Source organism: Odontesthes bonariensis, chromosome 8 (assembly GCF_027942865.1).
Source record: "Odontesthes bonariensis isolate fOdoBon6 chromosome 8, fOdoBon6.hap1, whole genome shotgun sequence".
NCBI lineage: Eukaryota > Metazoa > Chordata > Actinopteri > Atheriniformes > Atherinopsidae > Odontesthes > Odontesthes bonariensis.
Window position 1 is genome coordinate 32885212 of NC_134513.1, and position 24478 is coordinate 32909689.

Consider the following 24478-nt stretch of genomic DNA (forward strand, 5'->3'; position numbering starts at 1 on the left):
GATATTTGATGAGAGTATTTATTTGAATATTTCTGATTATTCTTTTTTTTTTTTTTTTTTCCATTTTTGATGTATTCACTGTGTTGTAAAGCGTTTGAAGGTGAAGCTTTAGAAAGACTGCAGACGAGCAAAACTGAAATCCAAAGTGAAGGTTGTTGAAATGATGTCTTTTGAACATTATACGGGTCCATAAGGGAGTGTATATGATCTGGTAATAAATGTTTAGAGTTATTATGCCAAGAAGCAACATTCTTGTCATGTCCTTTGTCTAAAGCTTTCTGATCCGGATTGATATATTTGGAGGTTAGCAGTTAGGATAGCCTCGCATATGTCCCCTTCTTTGCTTTGCTGTGCAACTTACTGTGGAAAGTTGAGGATATTTTTCAAGCTGCAGCACGGGCCAGCCAATCAAATCACCTGATTATTTGGGTGTCTGATGTCATGACTGATTGTTGCTGCAATTCCCAAAGTCATGCCTGCTCACCATCGAGCGTTAACGCATTGCCTCTGTGTGAATCCTGCCTTAAAGAGGGGCGTTCCACAGTTGTGCAGGTTGAGAGCGCAGCGTGCGATTCCCAAGTTGTTTTCAGTTGACATGAGAAAAAGAAAGTACGTTTTAAGGACATATAAGTAAGTAATTTAAAAAAATATCTAAGATAAGCAATTATTGTTGCCCACCAATCTGGGAAGGGTTAGAAGGCCATTTCCTAACTATTTGCAGTCCATCATTGTGCAACTTAAAAAAAAAAAAAACAAGAGCTACATCTCAGATTCTACAGGCCTTAGCATATTAAATGTTCATGACGGCTTGTTTGGAAGGGTTGCAGGAGAAAGCCTCTTCTCTCTGTAAAGAACATGGCAGCACAGCTTAGGTTTGCAAAGCTGCATCTGAACAAACCACAAGACTTCTGGAACAATGTCCTTTGGAAAGCTTGGCATCAACTGGACAATGACCCCAAACACAGCAGCAGATCTACAACAGAATGTCTGAAAAAGAGAAGAGTCAAGGTGTTGCAATGGTCCAGTCAAAGTCCAGACCTCAACCTGACTGAAATGCTGTGGTGGGACATTAAGAGAGCTGTGCATAATCCCATGCTGTAAACCTCAATGAGCTGAAGAAACTTTGTGAAGAAGAGTTGGCCAAAATTCCTCCTCAATGATGTGAGAGACGGATCCACCCATCCTTCCTACCTCTCTGGTTACGACCTGGAAAAGACCAGATGCTTTTTATTTGTCCTGATACTAAAACCCCTAGAATCCATCTATCTTTTACACACGACTGTACGTGATGCTGGGCTGCTGCACTGTTGTTTATAGCTGTCAAGTAAAGTGTCTCGTAGGATTTAGCTTTTTCCATATTTCAATAAAAGAGAGAAAGCATTTTCATTGCAAAAGGCAGACATACATTTTTGGCAGTTAGACTTCAAAGAGCAGCAATATCATATAAGCAATAATGTCTGAAGATAGGAGACAAGAGCGTCTGGTGGTGGCAGAGTTAGGACGTGCCTGAGATACCCAAGAAAACTCGGATTACATTGACATTCAGATAACATGTTAAAAAGGCTGATTGGCTCAGAGAAATCAAGCATAAAGATTATTGGATGAGATCAGTGAAGTGAAAATTGAGGATGAGATTATATTAAAAGCGTGAGAAAGCAAAACTGAGTAAGAGAATAGATTTGCAGGAATAGCCCAAATTAAATAAAGGGGAGTGAAGACAGGATAAACTTTATTGACCTTGTGCTTAAGCGCCATTTAAATGCCTTGAAATCTAGACTAAATGTTCCAAAGAAGTAATCAAAAATTTGATTACTGTATCTTTAGAAGTGAAGTAATAACATAACCCTTTTTTCCTAAAAGAAGCGAGTTAAATGTTTGAAATGAACACTGTTATCACATGTTGATAAAAGTGGAGCTGACTTTGCATCTGCTGATATTTGCATAGTGGGTTATTTTTAGTTAGGTGAAACATAGAGGAAATTCTTGTTGGTAAACCAAACCACAATAGTGGTTGAGATGGGGAGGGGTTCATCACTCTGTAAAAGACTGAGTGAGTGAATTGGTAGAATTTTGGAAAATTATTTGTTAATGTAACATTTGTGTGTAATTTGGGGAATTAATCAACTGCAGTAAATAATATTCTTAAAAGTTAATCCACATAATCCAGAGACATGCCCTCAGGCAGCACTGCATTGAACATTAAATGATTCTGTTGAAGAAATAACTGTATGGGCTCAGGAACTTCAAAGCTATTGCCAGTGAGTACAGTTCATAACTATTTCCACAAAATCAAGTTCAAATGTACCCTGCAAAGGAAGATTGCTGCTATTTGGGGCCTTTAGGATGTTCTGAGGTGAAATTAAAAACTCTGTGGTCTTTTTTTGGAAATCATGGACACCACATTCCCCAGGCCAAAGTTCAGCATCTACCCATCCATCCATCCATCCATCCGTCCATCCATTCATTAATCCTTTGCCCTTCTCCCTCATCTACTCATCCATTCATCTGTCTGTCCACCCATGTGTCCGTCTGTCCATCCATCTATCCATTTGTCTGTCCATCCAACCATCCATCTGTCCGTCTATCCACACAATCATCCATCTGATCCATTCTTCCGTCTTTCCGTCCCTCATTCATCAACCTCATCCCATACCTGACCTCCCAACCCCATTCATCGATTTTTTTTTTTATTATTCCAGTCATCCATTCTCCCCTCCTTTAGCTTCCCTGTTTTTTTGCAACCATCTGGGGGTTCGTAGTTGGCTAAAGTCATGACCCCCCAGCTCTGAGTCTCCTTCTCCTGAACCACCAATCACAAGATGCACCGGATGGACCCAACCTCAAGACCTCCACATTCGTCCATACCCTCACTTCCAACTCTCCCTTGTATTGTCTCACATTTTGACTCCACATTAAATCACTAATATTACACTTTTGTGATGTGGTCAATGTTAGAGAGCTAACTTTCGAACTATTTTCATTGTTTCCTCCAAATCTGCCTTTGATTGCTTTTACAAAACCATGTTTTCCATCAACTTCTCTTGTTTTATTTCATGTCAATAATTTCCAGTTAATTGCCCAAATAAATCCAGTGTAATCTCATATTATAAAGAAAAAGATGTCCTGATCACAGGAAATCAAAGGGTGGTGTTAAGAGCTAATGTGGTGAAATGCTGCAGAGATTGAACATGAGCAACCACAGGGATCTTTTACACTGAGTGGCTTTTTATTGGATTGAAAAATCTCTATTGAAATAAAAAGGATAGTTTCAGCTCAAAATACCTGCAGCGAGCAGCTTCTTTCATGTGGTAGGTCCAATCTAAAGTCGGTTTCTGAAATGTTTTATTGAATAAATTGCCCATAATTTTGATGCTCCACTCAAATCTCACTATTTGCCTTGTGAAAATGCACAATGTGGCCTTCATCAGCATAAATTATTCAGTGCATCTTGTCTCAGGTGGAGCTGAGGGACAGCAGAAATGCACATACCTGTCACCCAGCGAATTAAATATGAACAAATCGCCCTGTGTTTACGAGCCGCGTAGGACCTTGAGCCAGACATGTGGGGATGTTCTGCTTCCTCCTGCAGAATACTAAACATGAATTTTAGGGTTTGTGAACATGGTCACACTGGTGGTGGATTAGCATGGAAACAAAACTGGCAACATCCACTAAAAACAATCCCTGCAGAGCAATTCAGAGACATGCAGGGAAGCATATCAAGACGCACACATATATACAGGGTTGATACACTCTCTCAAAAAGGCTGTACACAGGCCATCAAACCCAGCGCACACAAGCCAATCGTGCTGGCTGTAATCAGAGTGCAGTGTGTTTTTCTCAGCGGTGTAATTCATCAAAGTGACGGCTGCCGATGAGTCTCAGTCAGCCTGACAGCCACAGCTAATCAATCATCAATCTACCTGCTCTTTGTTTCACAGCCCTCTGCAGTCACCACTGCCACATTTTCAGGAGACACACACATACACTCTTTTTGCACATTTCGTGGGTCCTTACTTTGTCTAGGTCATTGCTTAGAGTGTGACACTGCCATGGTTTCATGTAGAGGTTCAAGCCTCTCATTAGGACAGTGAACCAGCAGCTCTGATGTTTATTGAGAGCACTATGGACTGACAAGCTGAAGCACCATAATTGTGCTGTCATGTATAAATATGTATATATGCATAAAACATTCAGCTTTTTTATTTTGGCCAGTGCAGAATCCAGTAGCACTGTTGGTCATTGGCACATCAATCAACATTAGGCAGCTTTCACAAGTTCAGTACATGCACATTTGTGCAGCAATATTGTCATAATATTGTCATTGGAGTCAAATATTTTGTTCTTGCTCAAGACCAATCTTAGGAACCAACTTTCCAAGGTGCTCATTTTTTTCCCTTTGTTTTATTGAAACTTTCACAAGTCCTCTTATCATTGCGACCATGTAGGTCATTTGTTTGTATTCATAACGCCGTCCTGTAAAGCACCGCCCCAACAAGCAGCAGGAGGGAAATATGAGGGTTTCCATATTCCACATTGACTTAATTTACTCGTCTTTTGTTTAAGAAGCCTCAAAGTTCTAAGAGGGAGAGGTGTGGGTGAACAGCATGGCTATGTGCAGCACCTTGAACTGCACAGCTTAAACCAACATATAACAGTTGTTATTCACTTCTGAGTTACTGATTGAGTTATAACACCTTATTTGAGTTAAAAGGTGATCATGGTTTGGGTTCAAATAAATATATTTTTATAATGCGATGGTTACCTTAGTGAATGCTGTTTTGCTGGTTGCTTTGGTTAAACATGCCACATTACAACAACTCTTAATCGCATACTTCTTAGGTTTAGGCAATAACATCACTTGCTTTTAGGGTTGATAATCAAAACTACTCAGTTCAGACTAAAATACCCTCTCTGTATAATGCCGTCATCATCTTGATGGATACCATTTTGATACTTCACACACTGTTGTTCTCACTACTAATAGAAATCCCATATCCCCTTATCTATTGCCTGCAAGAGCAAATGACCCATGTGGAAATTTTTGGAGGGAAGGACAGTCTCGGTAGAGGGAAAATGGATTTTAATAACAATAAAATCTGTGAATTAACATAGAAAAGGCTCTCTGAACACAAACTCTAAAACTGTCATGTTAAAAATTGCCTTTTATCTGAAGACAAAGTTTTGCCCATCTTCGAATTACCCAAATATGGTGCAAGGTCAAAACAGGCCTCTTTATCTGAATGTCCTGTGGGATATTGCAAAATAAATGCACAACTTGTCTCCAGCACAAATGTGCTCCCAGTGATATTGAGTTTATGTAGGAAATTTTTCTCTTCATCCCTACAAAAGTCTCATAAAACAAGACTGCCTGGTAATACTATGCCCCTGCTGTATAAACTCCATGGCATCCCTATTCAGTTGCTTTAAGTTACATTATAGCTGAAAAGTGTGATGAGCAAAACTAGAGGTTGCAGAGCAGTAAGAGTAAATTGTATGGTGAAGGGCATTTAAAGTACGTTGCAATTAATCTTACCAGCATGTTGCCCGTGTTGTTAACAAGTCCAATATTGATGCCAGTGAGATATTCTATTTGTTCCTTAATAGACTTGAGGAATTGCTCAATTTGTATCTTCCATAATTGCACAGACGATGAACCCAGTTCTGTATGATTCCTTCCGATCAATATTCACTTTCCAATCTTGCATTCTGTCAGGCAGGAACATGAATCGGTGTGTCAGCGACTTTAAATGGTTCAGGCTTTAACTAACCTGACAATAATTTCAATTTCAGAGCAGAGCAACTGTGATTGCGTTACTCTTGAATGTTTTTAGTCCAGCTCCATCTGAAAAAATCTGACTTTTTTTTAGGTGTTTAAGGAGAAGATGGAGGTTTTCCTCCATCTGCAGCTTGTATGTTGGATCATTACCTTCGCCTTTTCTTATGAAATACAAAACACTGTTATTCTGCCCCTTCAAAGGCTTCATTACTGAGACTACAGAGAGAAATGAAGTGTGGGGAGTGGGTGTTCTGCAGAAAAACAGCTTCATTACACCAGGAAGGAGTGAATGGCGTTTTTTAAATAACATCCTCAAAGCACCATGGTTCAGTGTATTGCCTTCATCTCTTGCAAGCTATTCAATATCCCACTGCCTGATGTTATACCTGGCTTTTTTTTTTCTCTGTGTATGACAGCAGGCTCAGATTGATGTGATGTATTTTTCTGCTGGTATATGGTAACAATATTTGACTTACACCCCATATCAGGCACAGACTTAATCTCAACATGCCTGAAAGAAAAGGTCCATACTAATGTAGGTAAATTCAGGATATATGAATTTAGAAATACACAAAAATCTTAGTTTTCTCTCTGCTTTGCTCCTTCATTAATACTATAAGTTCCCTGATTCATTGTGGATGGGCAAGACTGAACCTTCCAAGCAGAGAAGAATAATTATCAGTTGTTCTGTGGCCTCTTCCCTTTAAAACTCCACATGTTTGAAATGTAATGAATTAATCAAGGGGTCATTGTTGCAAATCAGTAATTGCAATCAGCCAAATGTGGCAGGCAACATCATGAACCTCTATCAAATCATTGTTTTCGGCTTGTGTGGTTGTCTCCCAACACAAACAGGAAAAATGATATCAATGATTTTCCCTGTTGAGTCGACAGAGATCACAAATCACAGAGTGAGAGGCGACAGGATGGAATTTATGTCACTGTTGAGTATTGAGCCATTTTTCTCAGTAGTGTGCAAAGGTAAATTGAGTGTATTTATATAGTGCTTTTCGAGTCCAATTGACCTCTCAAAGCACTTTTACACTACAAGCACATTCACACACACATAAAGCGCTTCTTATACGGTGTTACAGGCTTCATAGTGCTTTTTCTCTGTCTCACACAGATGGATGCATTGGAGGCAATGTGTGGTTCAATGTCTTGGCCACCACAGCACGTGGTCCAGAGAAGAGGGGGATCAAACAACTAACCTTCTGATTAGCAGAAAACTGCTCTTTCCCCTGAGCTACAGCAGGCCAATATCAAGCAAGAATTGGACAAAAGAAGTGGAATAACTGAGATGACATTTTACAGCGCTGAAAGTTTGAGTTAATTCATTACTGAAAACATAACTGCCAAAATACAACCTATTCTATAGCAGACAGTAAGATAACTTAAATGAACTCTTTTTGTAATAGTGTTAATAATAATGATGTTATTTCAAAGTTGCACATTTTACTTTCTAGTTTTTTTTCAGTTTTCAGTTTTGTTTCCCCCTATTCCTGCCATTGTCTGTAGATGTCCTCAGTTGTCTTGGTCTTGCCCTTAAGTCACAATGCACACCTGTTTCCCGTTAATCCCTCCCCTGCCGTCATCCTACTCATCAACCCTCCCAGCGTTTATAGCTCTATGGTTCTCTTAGTGTTTGCCAGTTGGTTGTTGTCTCAACACCATGGTGTTCTGGTCCTGCATCATCTTTGTGCTTTTCTTCTTGTTCATTGTGTTAGTTTTTGGATTACCTGTTTTGCAGCACCATTGGTTTGATTGAATTTGGTTTACCATTAGCTTGCCTCCGCCCTGTCTGCATTTGCATCCACCACCATCTCCTCTTTTATGGATCACAACAGTTTAAGATCTTCTATGGAAGACAAGGACGCTGTTTTCTGGACAGCAACGGGAGCTCAGGCTTTGGTGTATTTGTTGCAAATTCATCCCAGTGTTGCCTAAAGGGTCAATGTCTATGTTTCATGGATCTTTTATAGAATTGGCAATAGGTATGACTATACTCACTGTCTTTCCTTTTGCTGATCGTAAGGAACGCTGGAGCTTACAGCAATGAAGGAGTGACGTTTGCATTTTTGGGGTAAGCTGTTCCGCTTTTTATGAACTATCATCTTCTGAGAATCCTACCAAATCCAACTTTTCATGTGTTAAAACACCCAAATTCGTCTTTTTTTGAGCGTCACAAAAAAGGAAAAGCAATCTTGTAAGCATCTTGACACTTCCAGTCTGTCCAATTTTTGGTTTAAACCCTAATTTGATATAGTGAAAGACTCCATTTTACTCACAGGTTCACTACAGTCCTCTGTTATGTAGACAGCTCATTTAGAATATGAGAATTCTTATTGGATGTAAAACACATCTGAGCTTTATTACAGGAAAGCAAACTGAGTTTGAGATTGGCAACTCTGATAGCAGAATATTATGAGTAAATGTGATCTTGTGTGTGTGCTTACCTAGTTTTGCTCTTCACTGTCCTTCAGCAGTTCAACAATCTAATTTAAATATTCATAACTCATTCACGTCTGACATCTCTCTTACACATACACACTGACACGTGTGGGCACTGTAATAATGAGGTGTGTGTACCGCTCTCAGCTCCAACATATCCCACATTCCCATGAATGGCTTGGGTTGATGGGTCAATAAATTGTTGCACAGTGATCCAGGACGGCTCTGTTCATTTTGTGTTTCCTGACAGTAGCCAGAGTTGGTTTTCTATTACCACAAACAGGCTGTTTTTTTTTTCCTACTTTACCCTGTATACACATGACAACAAATGTCTTCTAATCTAAAACTTTTTTTTTTAAGGACAAGATGTCACCTCATCCTGCTGATCAGTCTTCTTGATATTTTGCCATCACCACAAATGTTAATGGCTTGGACACTTTTGAGTATAATGCAGTCCTGTACACCCTCACCCGACCTTATTAATAACCACAAAGCTGGCATACCATATAACCAAACCCGTAGAAGCTCTGTATAATTTGCAAATTTACTTCAAATGAGTGCGGACCACCCATCACACCAGACCAAGTGAGACTGCAGTGATTAAAATGTGTTTTGAAGTGGAAAAACAGCAGTATTTTACAGCTTTTCAAACTTTGTGAGCTATAGAATTATATAAATGGGCATTTATATTTGATCACACTTAATGAGGAAAATTAGTCACAAAGTTTCACATGAGCAGCCACAGCTGTAGGGTAGATTGCAAATGATGGACTGAATGTAAATTCATCATTATAGTATGGTTAAAAGATGAAGCTCTGGCTTCTGGCTAAGAAAATGTCCATATAAACAACAAACTATCCCAGGCCTTAGCTGCCTCTGTGACTCTTCTCTGAGAGGCCACACAGGTGAGAAACAACCACTCTCAGGCCGAGGCAACTCAATGCCCAGAGAACACTCAGAAGGACTGGAATCGCTCTCAAGCTGCTGCGATATTCGGTCCACGTTTCATCAAATGGAAGTGGATGCACAGTCAGGCCCCTGCAGACTATGCAGTGCCATGATCTGTACATCGCTGGAAAGTTGGGAATTACCCCTCAATCTTCTGTGCCTCTGCAAATCCTCACTGAAAATACAATCTATCACACATCTGGACATCTGCTGCTTTTGCACCTTCAAGCTCAGACTACAGGTTCCAGGACCTAGAAAATACAATACAATTGAGACCACCATCAGAATTTTATTACAAGCAAATTAACTACCCGACATACATACTGAGGACCAAGCTGTAGAAGAAGAACATGTTTCTCCCTCAGGAGAAAGAGAAAAGAGCTGCTGCAGAAAACAACTACAACACATGCAGAGAAATTATCAGATAGCTGGAAAAGCATCTGGAGGATGAACTCTGCCTCAGACAATGGTGTGAAGAAGACCTGAACAGGTACAAAGTGGTCACTGAGGAATTACGTCAGTCCTCCAAAGTTCACACACAGGAACATGGAGAGTTCAGACGTGCAGAGCCACAAGTGGAGAATCTCGATGAGCTGAAAATCTTGGAGGGGAAAAAAAAAAGAAGACCAGCTCTAATCATGAACTGGAATCCAAACTGCCAGGAAAAAGAGGAGGCAAATAAAGTTCTCGAGTGGAAGGCATTGTCTGCATGGCATTGTGTTGAGACAGCAGAGGATGATTAGTAAGAGGCTTCTTCGGTTGCACTAAAGCGTGGGGAGATGCGGGGAGTCGTTCTTGTTAGCAGCAGTGACCAAGCATAATGCAAGCTTATAATGACTGTTAAAATATACTGCAACAATATAATTTCCCTTTGGGTTAAATCAAATACTTTTTCAATTATTTTCCAAACCACATGCTGCATCTATTACAACAGCACTGCTTTGCAGGAGAAGAGTCCAGCTACTGGCATCATAAAACAAGTAATACAACAAAGAAGACCTAGAACTGTTGAGGAGTTAAAATTCTATGTCAGACAAGAATGGGACAATATTCGTCTCCCAAAGGTCCAGCAGCAAATGTTTACATACTGTTGTTAAAAGAAGATGGGATGCTACACAGTGGGAAACATGCACCTGTACAACTTCTGAGACTTGTTGCTGCCATCAGATTCCATATGAATGACAGATTTTTAATAAAAGAGTGAAATGTCTCACTTTCAACATTTGATATGTTTTTGATTTATGAGATTTGCAAATCATTGCATTCTGTTTTTCTTTCAGTTTTACTGAGTCAGACATTATTGGAATTGGAATTGTACTTCTGGAAATGATGCATAGATTCACACATCGTCACATTCACCTCCCCCGGCCTCTGTCCTCTGGGTGTGGAGGAGAGAGGAATGAAAGAAATGATGAAGAGGCCTAACTGACTGTATACTGCCAACGATCTGGCTCTGAGCATTTGGACACCTTTCAAAGAAACGTCTGATTTGTTTTGATAGCTTAGGGGAACGTCGGGTAAACGGAGCTTTTATCTGACCTGAATGAATGTAGTGCTGTGTGTGATGTTCGGATTTAGGTACTTTTTGGCGAAACGCATCCGTGTGTTTGTTATTTCATCCATCCCCCTTACACAGATAATGACAATGAAAAATAGAGACACGGGAAGTTGGCAGGAATGTATTATCTGTGGATGACTGACCAGACATGTTGGTATGCGGTAAAGCTGCCAGAAACACAGGACGAAAGGTCAAGGGTCAACATCTGGATTTGAGTGAGAGTAGATTGGCTTAAATCTGTCCGTAAGGGGGAGAGACTTCTGAGGAGGAAAAAAAAAACCTTCAAAGTGGGTTTAGAAATGTGACGTTTGTACCTGTAATCTCCTTTTGTATCATAAATGAACCATGAAATAGTGAAGGCTGTGATGCTCAGAGATAGAAATCATGCTGAATTATCTTTCTTTTTCTCTTTTCTTTTTGTTCTATGGTACATGTAGAGGGGCTGGAGTTTGTCGATGTGGCTGGCAGAGGTTACAGTCTCTGCCTGAGGCCCTTTGCTACATCTCTGCTCCCATTGCTGTCTACCTATAAAGGCCCAAAGAAACTTTTACAAAGTTGATGCTTCATGAACAACGTGTCATGGTTTCTTATCATGCTCTGTTGAGATCTTCTGGTTTTGATAGGCTGGTCTTGGTATTCTGATGTTCCTTGCTTTTGTAAAGTTCTTGTTTTGTGTTTAGTTGATATTTGCTTTATTTCCATGTTCTGTATTTTAGTCAGCCTTTTTTTGTGCTGCACCTTGGTTAGTTTTACTCCTGTTGCATCTTTTTAGTACTTTCCTCCCTTATTGATTCCATTTAGTTTAGTTTCCCACTTCAGTCTAACATCAGGGGTCTGTACAACCGAGGAGGATTAGTGTCTAAGCGAAGTAGCTTCAGGTTCAGCTCCAGATTTTCAGCATCACAGAGTTGCATATCTTCTTACCAGGTTGTATCACCATGACGAATTGCCCTGAAAACCTAAAGTGCCTCGGAGCAGGATAGGTATCAAGATAAGAGATCAACACGACGAACATCGCCTCCCGACCAGTCACTTCTCAAAGGGAATTAAAAAACAAAATAGATGTTGTGTGGGGAGAGTCTCTGTCCAACTGGAGTCATATGCCGATTAGGTTGTTTGACTTTCACTCAAAATCCTCTTTGTTTGAGACGTGTCAGCCAGAGTGAATGCTTATGTACCCAAAACAGGGATTTATTGCTCCACAGCTTCTTCCTGTGGATTTTAAAGAATTGGAACTAACATCTATGACTTTATTTGTCCAAATCATCACTGAAATATAAAAGATTCCATTTTTTTTTCATACATTTTACAAGTTTGCAGGTGCAGTGTATCAAACTCACAAAATTGTGTCAGTTGCTGACTGTACTCTCATTCTCATCCACGTATATCTTCATCGTCAAACAGCTAAACACTTTTGTTCAGCCTTTCAGAGTCTGGATGATAGAAAATGAACAGACAAAAAGCCCACTGACTGTTTTGAATTGCTTTTATGCTTGTGCCTCTGGCCTCTTTAAAGCAAAGAGCTTTTAGAGTAACCAGAATTGATTCCGACAGAGTAAGAATGAAACTTTCTCACATAGTTTAGGAATACATCTGTATTACATTCATTTGGTAAGATCGATCAGATCTACTCATGTTTATTGACGTGGCATTATATCCATCAGCTTATTAATTACACATTCACAGTGTTGACTACTGGCATTCTTTTTTTTGTCATCCTTCCTTTCTCGTTTGGCTGCTGCAGCCCCACTATTTTTCAGTTTGATAGAATTATAGATTGTGATTGATGCCAACTCCACCTGTTTTGCATGAATATGCACATATCCAGAGTTAGAAAAACTGGTTGACTTACCGACTTGATAAGCAGCTTGGCAAGGTCTCCATTGTTGGGATCAGTTAAGCTAGGTCAACTGGAGGTACTCTGGCCTGAACCTGCTTCATAGTATAAACCCCAGTTCTCAGATCACTATTAACTCTACACTTGTTTTCATTTGTTTATTACCTATTTGCATATATTCTACCTCTTTTCCAATTATTTTCCTGATTGTTTCACCACGCGTTGTTTCGCTCCTGTCAGTTTGCTTGCTGTTGGATTCTTGTGTTTTGTAGGTCGTTGTTCTGCTGCTGTTTCTGGTTGGCAACAGCTTTTGTTTTGCGCCTTCAGTGAATTGATTCAATTCTCCATCCTGAGTGTTCCTGCATTTGGATCCTCACCACAACAGACTATATCCCAGCAGCCAAAGTTCATCTCTGAACTTGTTACTTCTACACGATTTATTTGATTATGAACTAATGTGCAGATGTCATGATGGGAATTTTATTCATTCAAATATAATGCTTTGATTTCAATGTTTTTGACAGGTGATAGTTAAAGAGCTGCAACATGAGCAGAAACTGTAAACAAGCCACGAGTAATTAAATGGGCGGCAGTTTTTGTGCATATTCCCTGACCCACGTCTAAGTGATGAATACTGACACGCCTCAGGCTGCCTCTGAAAGATGTGAAAACTCCTGTACGCAAGGATATGTTTCACTATTTACATCATGCGTGTTCTAATGCAAACACAAACATGTACACAAACGGACGGTGTGGTTGTTCCAAAAGCTCGCTTAATCTGTCAGTCAACCGGAAAACTGGAAACGCTGTTAACAGAACAGACATGCGTGTAGGCATCAGGCAGGCAGGTTGACGCTGTTGGGCACACAAAAGCCAAACAGACAATTAACCAGTCAGATGAACTGATAAACACATGGTCAAGAAGTCAGGAAGACGACGGATTGATCAGTCCACTAGTTAATCTGACAAGCAGTGAATTAGGCGCCTAATGAATCTGTTAGAATTACATGACTGACATGCAGTGGCAATCATTATGGCCGTGTGTGTGTGTGTGTGTGTGTGTGTGTGTGTGTGTGTGTATTTATTAGCTTTAGAAAATGTAAGGTTGATATCAATGTATGTCGAATTTTGATCAATTAGAAGATTGTTTTGTTTTTAAATCCTGTGATGCTGTCAGGAAACAGATCTTACACTTTATTACTGGAAAACTGCCCACTGAATTAAGTTCACACAAAGTGCTTCTACTTGGTGTGTGGTTTACAGTGTGTGGGAATGTAGATGGAGACAGTGAGTCAGGATCAGTAATCCAGTCTTGTGCCGCCAAGCCACATGGATCAATGTTGTTCATCTTGCTTAGTTTATCCAAAAATAATTATTTTGCATTGCCTTTCAATTTTTTTTTTACTTTCTTCATCAGATCTGATTATTTTGGAAAACTTGTGAGAACCCATAAGCAGACAATTAGCAGTTAGATTTAAAAAACAAAACAAAAGTGCAGAGCAAGAAATCCAAACACAGTCCCAACAAATGTCCACTGTAAATCCAAACAGAGAGCTGGCAGGACAAGAAACCAGATCTGACGAGAACAAAGTAAGCCTGTTCGTACACAGGCAAAAGAAATGACTGGCACCAGGCAAGTGTGTGGTAACGGAAGCAAAATCAATCAGCATGGATAAGGGAAGCAAGTTCTACAACACAGAAAAAAGGAAAGAAATCTAACAAAAAAAACTTTCAAAATAGTATATAAATGAAGTGAGCAGAAAACAGAACATGAATTTAATACTTAGAAAACACAGAGCTGAAGGGCACCAAGCTGGGATGAACAACCAGAGAGCAAAAGCAGTAAACAAAAGAAACCTGGTAGTATTCATACTGGAGAAGGTAAAGTCCAGCACAATCAGTCAGACACTGAACCCACGTGTGAAACAAAGAAGGAAGTGAAAGAGAATGCATAATGGAAGCATGCCCAGCAAAATGAAAGGCGAAGTAAAGCAAAAATGATAAACACAAGAAAATCTAGATTCAAACCAAACCAGAAGATGTGAACAAAATGTAACGCCATAACCACGGCAACCAGCACAGGTAACAGAGAACCGACATAAAAAGATGCTACTTCTGTTCCAAAACATTCTTTATCAATTCTAATGCACTACCAAAGCTGTAATAAAAGAATGTTTCTGTTAGTTTTAGTGGTGCAGTGCTTACATTAAAGAGCGCTATGAGACACAGAACAAATTTGATTTATTTTGTCAGTTTTTGTTTGGATACTTTCGAACTAGCATGATGACATAAGATATGTCACTGGGCAGAAGAAAATATCTCCAGCTGAATTTTCTTAGTTTCATGGTTTCTAGATTATTTTCTCAACCTTAAGTTGTCTATGGTTTAGGACTACTTTCAGTGGCAGGTTAAGTCACCATTTCTGCTTTGGCAAACTTTTGTCCATTTTTAATATTTCTGTGGCAGAGAGGAATGCAACAAGCGTCAATATTCATGGATGAATCAGCTCGCTGTAGATTTCATGAGGTTTGTAGATGAAAAACAAAGCACCTTAGGTAGATTATCACCAGCCCTAACTGAAAAAAACTTCACTTCTGGCTCATGACCCCTAAACTCTGTGCACTTGCATCCTCTAAAACACACTCATAAACTCAAACTAGCAGCTTAGTCCACTCTACACAATTCTTTCCTGCCATGTGGAGCCACTTGCACTGCTACAAGTAGTTCCAATGCACCGATGCCTACTGTAACATTCAGGAGACTTATGAAACAAAAGGTTAGGCCCCTGAATGGCCCAGTGTCAGGGATTACTTCTCACACGAATTCTCCAACAAAGCATCCATTGTGCCCCACCGGCCCCTCAAATTAGCAGCGGGAGCGAATGCACGCTTAACTGCACTTGACAGCACAACCACTCTCTCAGCCTCTGAAGCTTTACTCTTCAACTTCTAATCTCCAAAGAAATTAAAGATTGATTTGAAAAAATGAGACATTATAGAAAATGAAAAAGAAATCCAATTGATGTCCCTGGGCGGGACTAAATAGATTATTATGAATATGAATTAAACAGCCCATAATCTAGTTAAAGTAGCTCTCAGTCTACAGCTGGATTAGGCTGCAGCACATACAACATCTGTCAGAAAAGGCTGTAGTTCTTTCAGCAGCTTTTTCCCTGTGAAATATTAGCTCATTTCATAACTAAAGCAGGTGTTTTATGGTGTTCACGTTCTTGATAAACAGAGTATATATCCCAGATTTGAAGGAGCTACTTGGTTGTTTTAAATGGTTGTCCATTTGGCTGAGTATGATTTGTCAGTGTCAAGTGAATGAGAGTGAAGTGTGTGTCTTCCTGTTGCGATTCTCAAAATAAAACTCCTTTTAGTACAGTTTTCAAGCAAGGTTTTGAACTAAACTGAATGAATTAAAGACAGTCATATTTTATGTTTAAGGGTCTATCTTCTAAGGGTTAATTTTCCTTATGTAACCATCTCGAGGAAAATGGTGTGTTTCAATGAAATTCCATTCAGTTTTTGTCATATCACCAAATCACAACAAATGTCATCTCAGGGCACTTTGAGTTAAATTCAAGCCAATTCCAAAACAATGAACTGTAATACAATCATCATCCAATCAAATCAAATTAACTGAATTCCGAATTAGTCCATTTCATACAACACCATTTCATGAAATATTTCTTTGCTAAGGAAACTAACAGATTGCATCACAAACATCGTCTTCAAATCTTCATCCTGAGCATGCTCAAGGAGGTGATGGTGGAAAGAAAAAAAAACTCCCTTCAAACAGGATGAAACCTCTGGCAGAAAAAGAACCAGGAAGGGTGGCCATCTGCCTCAACTGGTTGGGGGTCAACAAACACCATCACACCAGGCCAGGGATAAGTGCTGAGAAAGAGAAACACAACTTAATTACAACAATCTCATATGTGGATGGAGACTGAGGAGAGGTGCATGATGGGAGATCCCCACAGCTATGGGATGTGCACAATATTTTTTACTGTCTTGACAGATTAAATTCCTTTATTTTGTCCTCCATACCTACTTGAATGCTGCCAGATGATTGAAGTACATCTTTATTTTGCCTAAAAATTCATAAACAAAGATGCAGCATAACATTCAAATGAAAGTTTACACCACTCTCAGTTTTTCTTATCTAAGGTCAAATATTTACAGCTTGCTGAAAAGCATAGTGATATAGTTAATTTATACTCTTACGTGGTGCTGTTGTTTTGACACTTAGAAACATAGAGTGGCTGGAGAATGAACCAGCCAAGCTTCTGATTTAGCACCCGAGCCACGGCCCACAGAACTGACCAACACTCAACTCAAAGTAAGGGCCAGGTTTCAAGGATGCCACGTCATGAAGGACTTTGACCTTTGTTCTTTTAAATTTCAGCGGTGCTTCTGTATACTCACTTCAGGCGCAACATGCAGATTCTATTTTGAAGTTAGATGGCCCCTACTTCCGGTGTTAACAGCCGCTAACCTGACGGAACTGTTCCAGCCGACAGGCGTTGGGGGTTTGGTGATAGGAGGAGGAGGAGGAGGAGGAAGAAAAGTCCTCACCCTCATCCTCTCCAGTCTCGCTGCATATCGCGCCGTTCACAGCGGAGCTCTCGGAAGAGGAGACCCAGCTGGATGTGTGCGCTTCGCCTTCTGGATACAGAAAACGCACGCTCTCACCGTTCAACACCACCTGCACGCCCGTGTGTCTGCTCGGTCATGACTTCCACCTGAGCCGGGCATGTAGTTAATCGTGTTCCTGGGCGTGGGAAGGACGGAAAAAAAGCGCCTTGACTACTTGTTTTCGTGGGAATGTTGTTGAACTAAACTTAATCAGTGACTCCAGGAGCCGAATCGTCGCTCCGGTCCGCTGCACCCGGAATACTTTTCCCACTACAAGATGTAAATTTGGAAACTTTTACAGAAGCAGTGGCACACGGGACGAGTTTCATTTTCAGATTTGTGATTTTTTTCTTCTTCTGGGGAATATAGCCAGAAAACGCGGCTTTACGCTGAGGAGGAGGACACCAGCGGCAGAACAAGAGGTATGTTGAACAGCATTTTCTCGTCCCCTTTTTTCTCGCTGTCATGAGTATTTAGTGCTGTACGTAAGTTTCACATAAAGAAAAACCCCTTCCTCCTCTGCAGTTACTATTTCCCAGGGCTTCTAAAAGGAGATAAAGCTTTAAGGAGATTTAAAAGATTTGCAACGTACTCGTGATTTCAACACTCTCTCTCTCTCTCTCTCTCTCTCTCTCTCTCTATAAGTGAAACATTAATGAAAATGTTGACAAGCTGGACTGTGATGACCTACTCTGAGGTACTGTTATGTACACATTCACTTCGATTTTTTAATAAACTCCGGTTCATACGGGGGATGACTTGGGACTAATCAATACTCAGAACATCTGGAGCCTCAGCTTGTGGGCTGATCCCGTTGAGCGGCTTAATGTTTTCCAGACCAAAAATGACTTCTTCCAGTGTTAACTTCACTTAATGGAAATTACAACAGCTGCACAAAACCATTATCTTTTATTGATTCTCTCCATTAATGCCGCACCGATCCCTGGAAGGGTAACGGGGAGTTCGGAGAAGGATTGTGGAACTTAGCCTCATACATTTAGGGTACTGTAGTGGAAAACCAGATGTTTTCTGATGGCAGTATTGATCAAAAATGCTTTAACTATCACAACCGCAGCTTGGTAATGATAGTATTAAGTCAGAATTTTGGATCTAAAGGTCATTGAAACACATCACACGTGTTGAACCATGAATCTTTGAAAAACTCCCCTTATTGCTGCTTCAAAGCCCTGCTGTACATGATTGAAAGGTAATTGCCCATGGCGTGGGCTAATGGAGTAGAATAGCCTCCACACTGCACCCAGAGCCCTGAAGCCCTAAAACCAGAGATGCCGCCATTCTGCCCTGTTTAGACTCAACCTGTTTAGACATTGTCTGATGTTATGGCTGACACCATGCTCTGATCAGCCAAGTGTGTTTCAAGGCTGCTTGAGCAGTTCATTGTCACGTTCAAGTGTCTGCTGCCCCGAGTGGAAAGTTTGGGCGAGATCTTTTCTTCTTTTAGGGAACAAATGCTGGGAATGTTTCCCCCTTTTTGCTTCGTTTCATACATTTTACAAAGACATGAGCTTGTGGCTCTGAAGACTGAAAACTTCCAACTTTGCAGCTAATTGCAGGCACGTACAGTGGAGTATCGATGATGAAACTGTTGCTTGTTGATTTAATGTTCTTGGAGAAAGGGCAGTTTTAACGTGTTTAATGAATCAAGCAGCGGCTCAAAAGTGCAGCGTTCATCTGAATAAGCTCTCTGGTGAATCCATTTCCTAAGATTTCCCTTCAAGTTGGACCAGTTTAGAGACAACTTGAACACAAGCCGCATACAACACGATATAAACTCTTCTTTTTTATGAACATGCTGATGAGTTAATGTGCAGCAAAGCTGTCAGTTGAAAAGCCTTCGGAGCAGACTGTACAGTGTTTGTCTTTATCATCTGACATCTCTCGGAGTTTATATGTTGAGTTTTTGTCAATAAAGATTATTTAATTGGATCCTTATTGGGCAGACTCAGAAAGACAGTTGAATTGACGTTCATAATTCACAGGGGCTGCCGTCCAACTTGGCCTCTGCTGACAACTCTTTTCTGTTTGGTTTTAACCAGACTTTCCCCTAAATGAGATTTTTTCAGGGTAACAAGCAAGCTGGAACTGGATGAGATAAGTCGGTGTCCTTCTCCTTGTCAGATTTAGATATTTTTCAGACATTCAGGGTTAACATCAGTCTGTCATTTTAACAGTTTTTCACAAGAAGCTTTTTTTGGACTGACAGTAAGAGAATGAGTTTTATCAACATGAAAAATGCTATAATGACTTCACCTTGTTTTTTTTTTTTCAACTCACATTTAAGAACGACAGTAAAACATGTTAGACTCGCCATCACCTGAGATTATTCATTCGTTTGTCTTACAAAAATTCGGCATAAAGGGTCACATTTAAGGTTGGGTTATTCTGTTATGTTGACTCGGAGTGAATACATTAAATTGTGTTAGATTTCATGAAATAAAGGAAATTCAAATTTCTATAAAACTTGGGTTATGTGTTTACACATAAAACCGATGTATTATGATTGAGCGCAGCCTAAATGTTCGCATTGACTTCACATAATCAAGTCTGACACGTATTCATTCACATGAACTCAACATGATGTAAAAACACTGCATGAAAATGAGAACATGTATATTGAATGTATGTAATACAGCTGGTTTGGAAATGTATGCTTAATTGAAATATGTAAGCCAACCTTTTTTTTTTTTTTTTTTCAAAGTACTGAGCAATTAAAGGGGAAAAGCTGCAGTTTATAAAGCAGCAACACAGTCATGTTTCGGAAAAGCTCCACAAAGAACCTCCCAAACGCAAATGAGCAGGTTTTTTAATCCCAAATTTAAGGATGTATGTTGGGCTTGCTGAGCTTGTTCAGTTGGAGGGTGGACAGCAGCCCAGAGCTGAGAATTGGAACTTGACATTTTGACTGAAAATGGACAGAAAATGCTTTGCCAACCAAAACTAAGAAAAATCCACCTACCAGCTCATGGTAAAATAGTCATTGCTGTTTAGACATTATTGCTGTTCTTTTCCTGCTGGAGAAAAGCAGATCTGCTCGAGAGTTTAAACACTGAGAGATCACTTTAATTTCTATTTTTTCTTCTTTTCTATGAAGCAGGTCAGACGCTATGGCTTCACCCTCCAGTCTTTGAACGTCTCATCTGCCTCTGAAATGTTGGGCTTGACTTTACATAATTGGCGTGCATTCAGTTGGGCTTTCAGAAACCTGTTTGAGTGGAATGCAGGCAGGTGGTTGAGTAACTCCGCCACTGTCAGCAAAACAGCGTTGTTTGCGTGTACACAAGAAGTCGTGTAGGTGAGGCCAACCTTAAATGCTATTCACCTGCTGCTGTCTTGCAGATGACTGTATGTAATGACATGTTATTTCTGCCAGCGTGCACTTACGGGTGATGAGTCATTTTGTTTTTTTGACATATTTTAGCAAAATCATATGATGTGTGACGTGATCTTCTGTTTTTTTTTCTTTTTCATGGTTGTTTCCAAAAATAATCTGAAGCAACAGAGACAATTGCTAAATCAGAGGTTTGGGAATTTATTTTAATCAGTGATAGGAGAAGTACAGATGGGAGAATATTAATGGATCCAAATTAGATGCATTTGATTTTAAATGGTCCCTTCCATAGTATTCTGAAAATTGATATTTCTCAGCGACTGCTGGGATAGGCTCCAGCCCCCCGCGACCCGACCGACGGATTCAGCGGTATAGATAATGGATGGATGGATGGATATTTCTCAGCTTTAAGATAAGCAGTGTAATCTCTTCATATGTAGCCTTGCACAAATCCAACTTATGCAGATGTAGTCGTTCTCACCACTGTAAAGACTTGGATGGATATCAAAAGACCAATAATCGAAAACAGTGTAGCATATGATAGAAGTTGATCAATGTTTTCTTTAGAAATCGCAGTAACTGCAGCAGTTACATTTTTCTTAACAGATTCAGACTTTTTAAACCCTGAGCTAACGTTTCAGATATGCTTGATTGGCAAGGAATTTTCTGTCCATTTTCGGTCAAAATGTTAAGTTTAGAAGATAAAGCATTCCAATTCTCAGCTCTGGGCTGCTGTCCACGCTCCAACTGAACAAGCTCAGCAAGCCCAATATGCTGTTGACGGCATTTGCAAGTGTTTTGTTTTTTTTGAGATGCACCATCTATGTTTTGGCTTATTCTCTGTTCAGTAAACGCACCATAGACATGGTGACAACCGCAGACATGTCATTGCACTGGCTCTGTGTTTGTTGACCACTACCTAGAGGTACCTTGTTTCAATCCTCTGCACTTATTATCTGGTTTTCATTTCCAAAAGTACAAATGCAGCACTTTTTCTCAAGTTCTAGGATTTTTCTGTTTTACTTAGTTGGGAGGAGGAACAGCGGTGGGGTGACAAAGGCGTCTTTTATGCACCTAGCCTATATGGCAGAACGGGTATGTGAAAGAGGCTTTTGTTTCATTTCTTCCGGAGAAAAGCCCAGTTCCTTGCTTTGAATTTTTTATTTTTTTTTATAATTATTTTATTAAATTTTCTATTTCTTTTTGTTTATTTAATTTATATTAATATATTCTGATCATCTGGGCTATAATGCTGAATTCTGGCCCAAACTGATGATAAATCTGCACAAAGTATTTGAATAAACATTCCTAAAGGTAACTTGTAATAAGAAGGTTTATTTTTTTAATTTATTTATTTATAATTTTTTTATTTGTGGCATAGAACATTGAAAACCAATTTATTAAGAAAATCAATGTTTTGCGTTGACTGTTTTTTTTTTTTTTGGGTGACATGTTGACTGTTCACTGTAAGTGTTGAACAGACTGTTCTTACAGCAAGACAACAAAGGATTTGCTGGATTTAATCTGTGGTCAGGGGCTGTAATATTGACAGCATGACGTTGGAGATCAAACTGTCTCTAACAGATGGACGTCACGCTTCCACTGCTGAATGTCTGCTGATCGCTGCACAGCTGGCTTCGGCGCTCAGCAGCATGTGTAGAAAGATCTGCCAACTTATTTTCATTGCAGAGCTCTTTGTGGTGTCTGTTAACTTCTTGATTGCTCTGTTGTCTTGTTCACTGTTTCATCTGTACGGCATTTAGAGTGATGGAGAGTTGAGAAACATGCAGCAAATGCTTTACCGATTGCCTGAAAATGCTATTAAATGTGTCTCTATTGGAGCAATGTGGTTGTTTTGAGCCTGGAGCCACAGAAGCTCCCGTGTTTAAACATTAAAAAAGTGTCTTCCCTCTCTTAACCCCAAAGCCTGAAATTAAATTATGTTTTATAACTTGGCAGAAAGAACAAGTGAAGGCACAGAGAGGCTTTCTTCGTGAAGAAATTTAACACAGGAAGAGACTGAGTTCTCAAAGGTCACAGAGTCACGTAGATGTTCACATACTTCTGTTTTTTCCAAAATGCGTCCCGCTGTTTGTTTGGTTTGCATTAGTGTCAGTGCTTTTGTTTGTGTGTTTGAGGTGATGGGATTTCAAACAATCCTGAGTGTGTGCCTTTTCAATTGCTTGTTTTCTGATTTTGTACTTGGCAGGAGATGTTATTTACTCGTAGCTGAGTAGCAGTTAATGCATTCAATATGAAAAAGATGAAGTTGTGTTGAGTTTGTATGAGAGATGAAGTAACCAGATACTACACTTGGAATTTATGTCAAGATAAGTTCAGTAAAATGGGATTAATGCTACATGACAATATATGCATTTAGAATTTTTACCTATTCAGATTTCGTATTCCTAACTGAAAACTTTCATTTCTGAGCACTGCTTAATCTTACATGCAGTAATCCCCCCCCCCCCCCCCCCCCCCATCTTAATGGTATACTAATTACACACATATTGAGTAACCTAGGACAGTACAAGTGCGTGGTGATGTTTTTCTTTTTCTGCCGATAAGCATCGCTCCTCTGGAATTTCGTTTCTTTTCATTTTTGCTATTTGGGAAATTTTTGGAATGCAGCCTTTAAGCAGAGAGTGTACGATACCAGCATGCAAGTGTCGGAACTACATTAACATAGTAATTATTTAATTTGTCATTAAACACATATTCATGCACTACTGGACATGAAAATATGGCAACACGACACCTTCCGGTGAACGTGTGCGGAGTCATGCTTTAAACTGTAAATGCTGGGAAATTAATAAATTACATTTTATTTTTCAGATTTACTGCTTTGTTCTTTAACTGACTTTACTGTCTCTCGCCTCCTAAAACTCCGCTACCATTGTGCTACATCTGATACAAACTGCTGCTGTTCTGATTGTTTCGCATTTAGAAAACTTGTGCCCAGACTTTATTGAGGCAAGTTTCTGTTATCATGTGGAGCCGTTTTAAGCAATCATCATCCACATTCTTCTTTTGTTCACACCTTTGATATATCCTCATTGTTGCATTGTTTTCGTCGCACATCCTTTACATGATAATAAGCACATGCGCTGTTGGCAAAAAAAACAAAAACACCCCCAAAAGTTTTAGAACCACTTTAAGACGGCAATTTTGCCGAATCCACTTCATTACATATAAGTTTGCTAAATGAACAAAACAGTTGTTTTTATTGGAGTTGAAACGCTCATTGAGGCTTTGAAAAGACGTTTGAGTGTTTCTGCCTTGGGTTGTGTGTCTGGAGCAGCTGATTGAGGCTGGTGTGTTGTTTGTCCAGCTGTTGTGTTGTTCGCAGTCTGCTGCTGTTGTCAAGGAGGCTCAGAGTGAAGAGCTGTGATTTAAGAAGCCAGCCTGACTGATTACTAATCTGTGCTCTGGTCTGCCTGTTCCTGATGGACGTGCTTTATAAATGACAACAACATGTACGACACTTGTGGGTCTATAGTGTGTCTCACTTGAATGGAGTTTATTTGTAGTGACACTATGGAATGAGTGTGGGGCAAGTTTGTGTTAAAATGTTAGCAACTCAAATAAGTGGCTTCGATGAAATCTAGCATGAATTTATGTTTAATTTTGGCCATATTTAGCAAGACTCTGATTGTTTATGATAACATACTGAAATAAACCTGAGCAGCAGGCCTCTCGAGTACAGGGGGTAGTTTGCATCACAGATACTAAGCTGCCTGGAGTTGTAATTTCTTGGCACTAGATTTGATTACAATTCAGAGGGCTGCGATGTGATTATCGATGCGTCTACTTTTACTTTTCTCTTTGTAACAATTTATAATTGGTGTACTTTCAATATCTTTTATTAAACTTTAGTTTGGGGAATTTTGGAAGTATTCCAAATTGGGTCATT

The 24478-nt window shown here is 39.7% G+C and overlaps 1 protein-coding gene across 5 annotated transcripts in view; it reads left to right on the forward strand.

Annotated features, from left to right (window-relative positions):
• The first annotated feature begins 17157 nt into the window (after positions 1 to 17157).
• LOC142385574 (plexin-B2-like) overlaps positions 17158 to 24478 on the forward strand; it is a 252476-nt gene continuing 245155 nt past the window's right edge. For all 5 annotated transcript variants that reach the window (XM_075472217.1, XM_075472220.1, XM_075472219.1 and 2 more), the window contains exon 1: positions 17158 to 17638. The gene's annotated coding sequence lies outside the window, so the exon portion shown is untranslated. The remainder of the gene's footprint in view (positions 17639 to 24478) is intronic.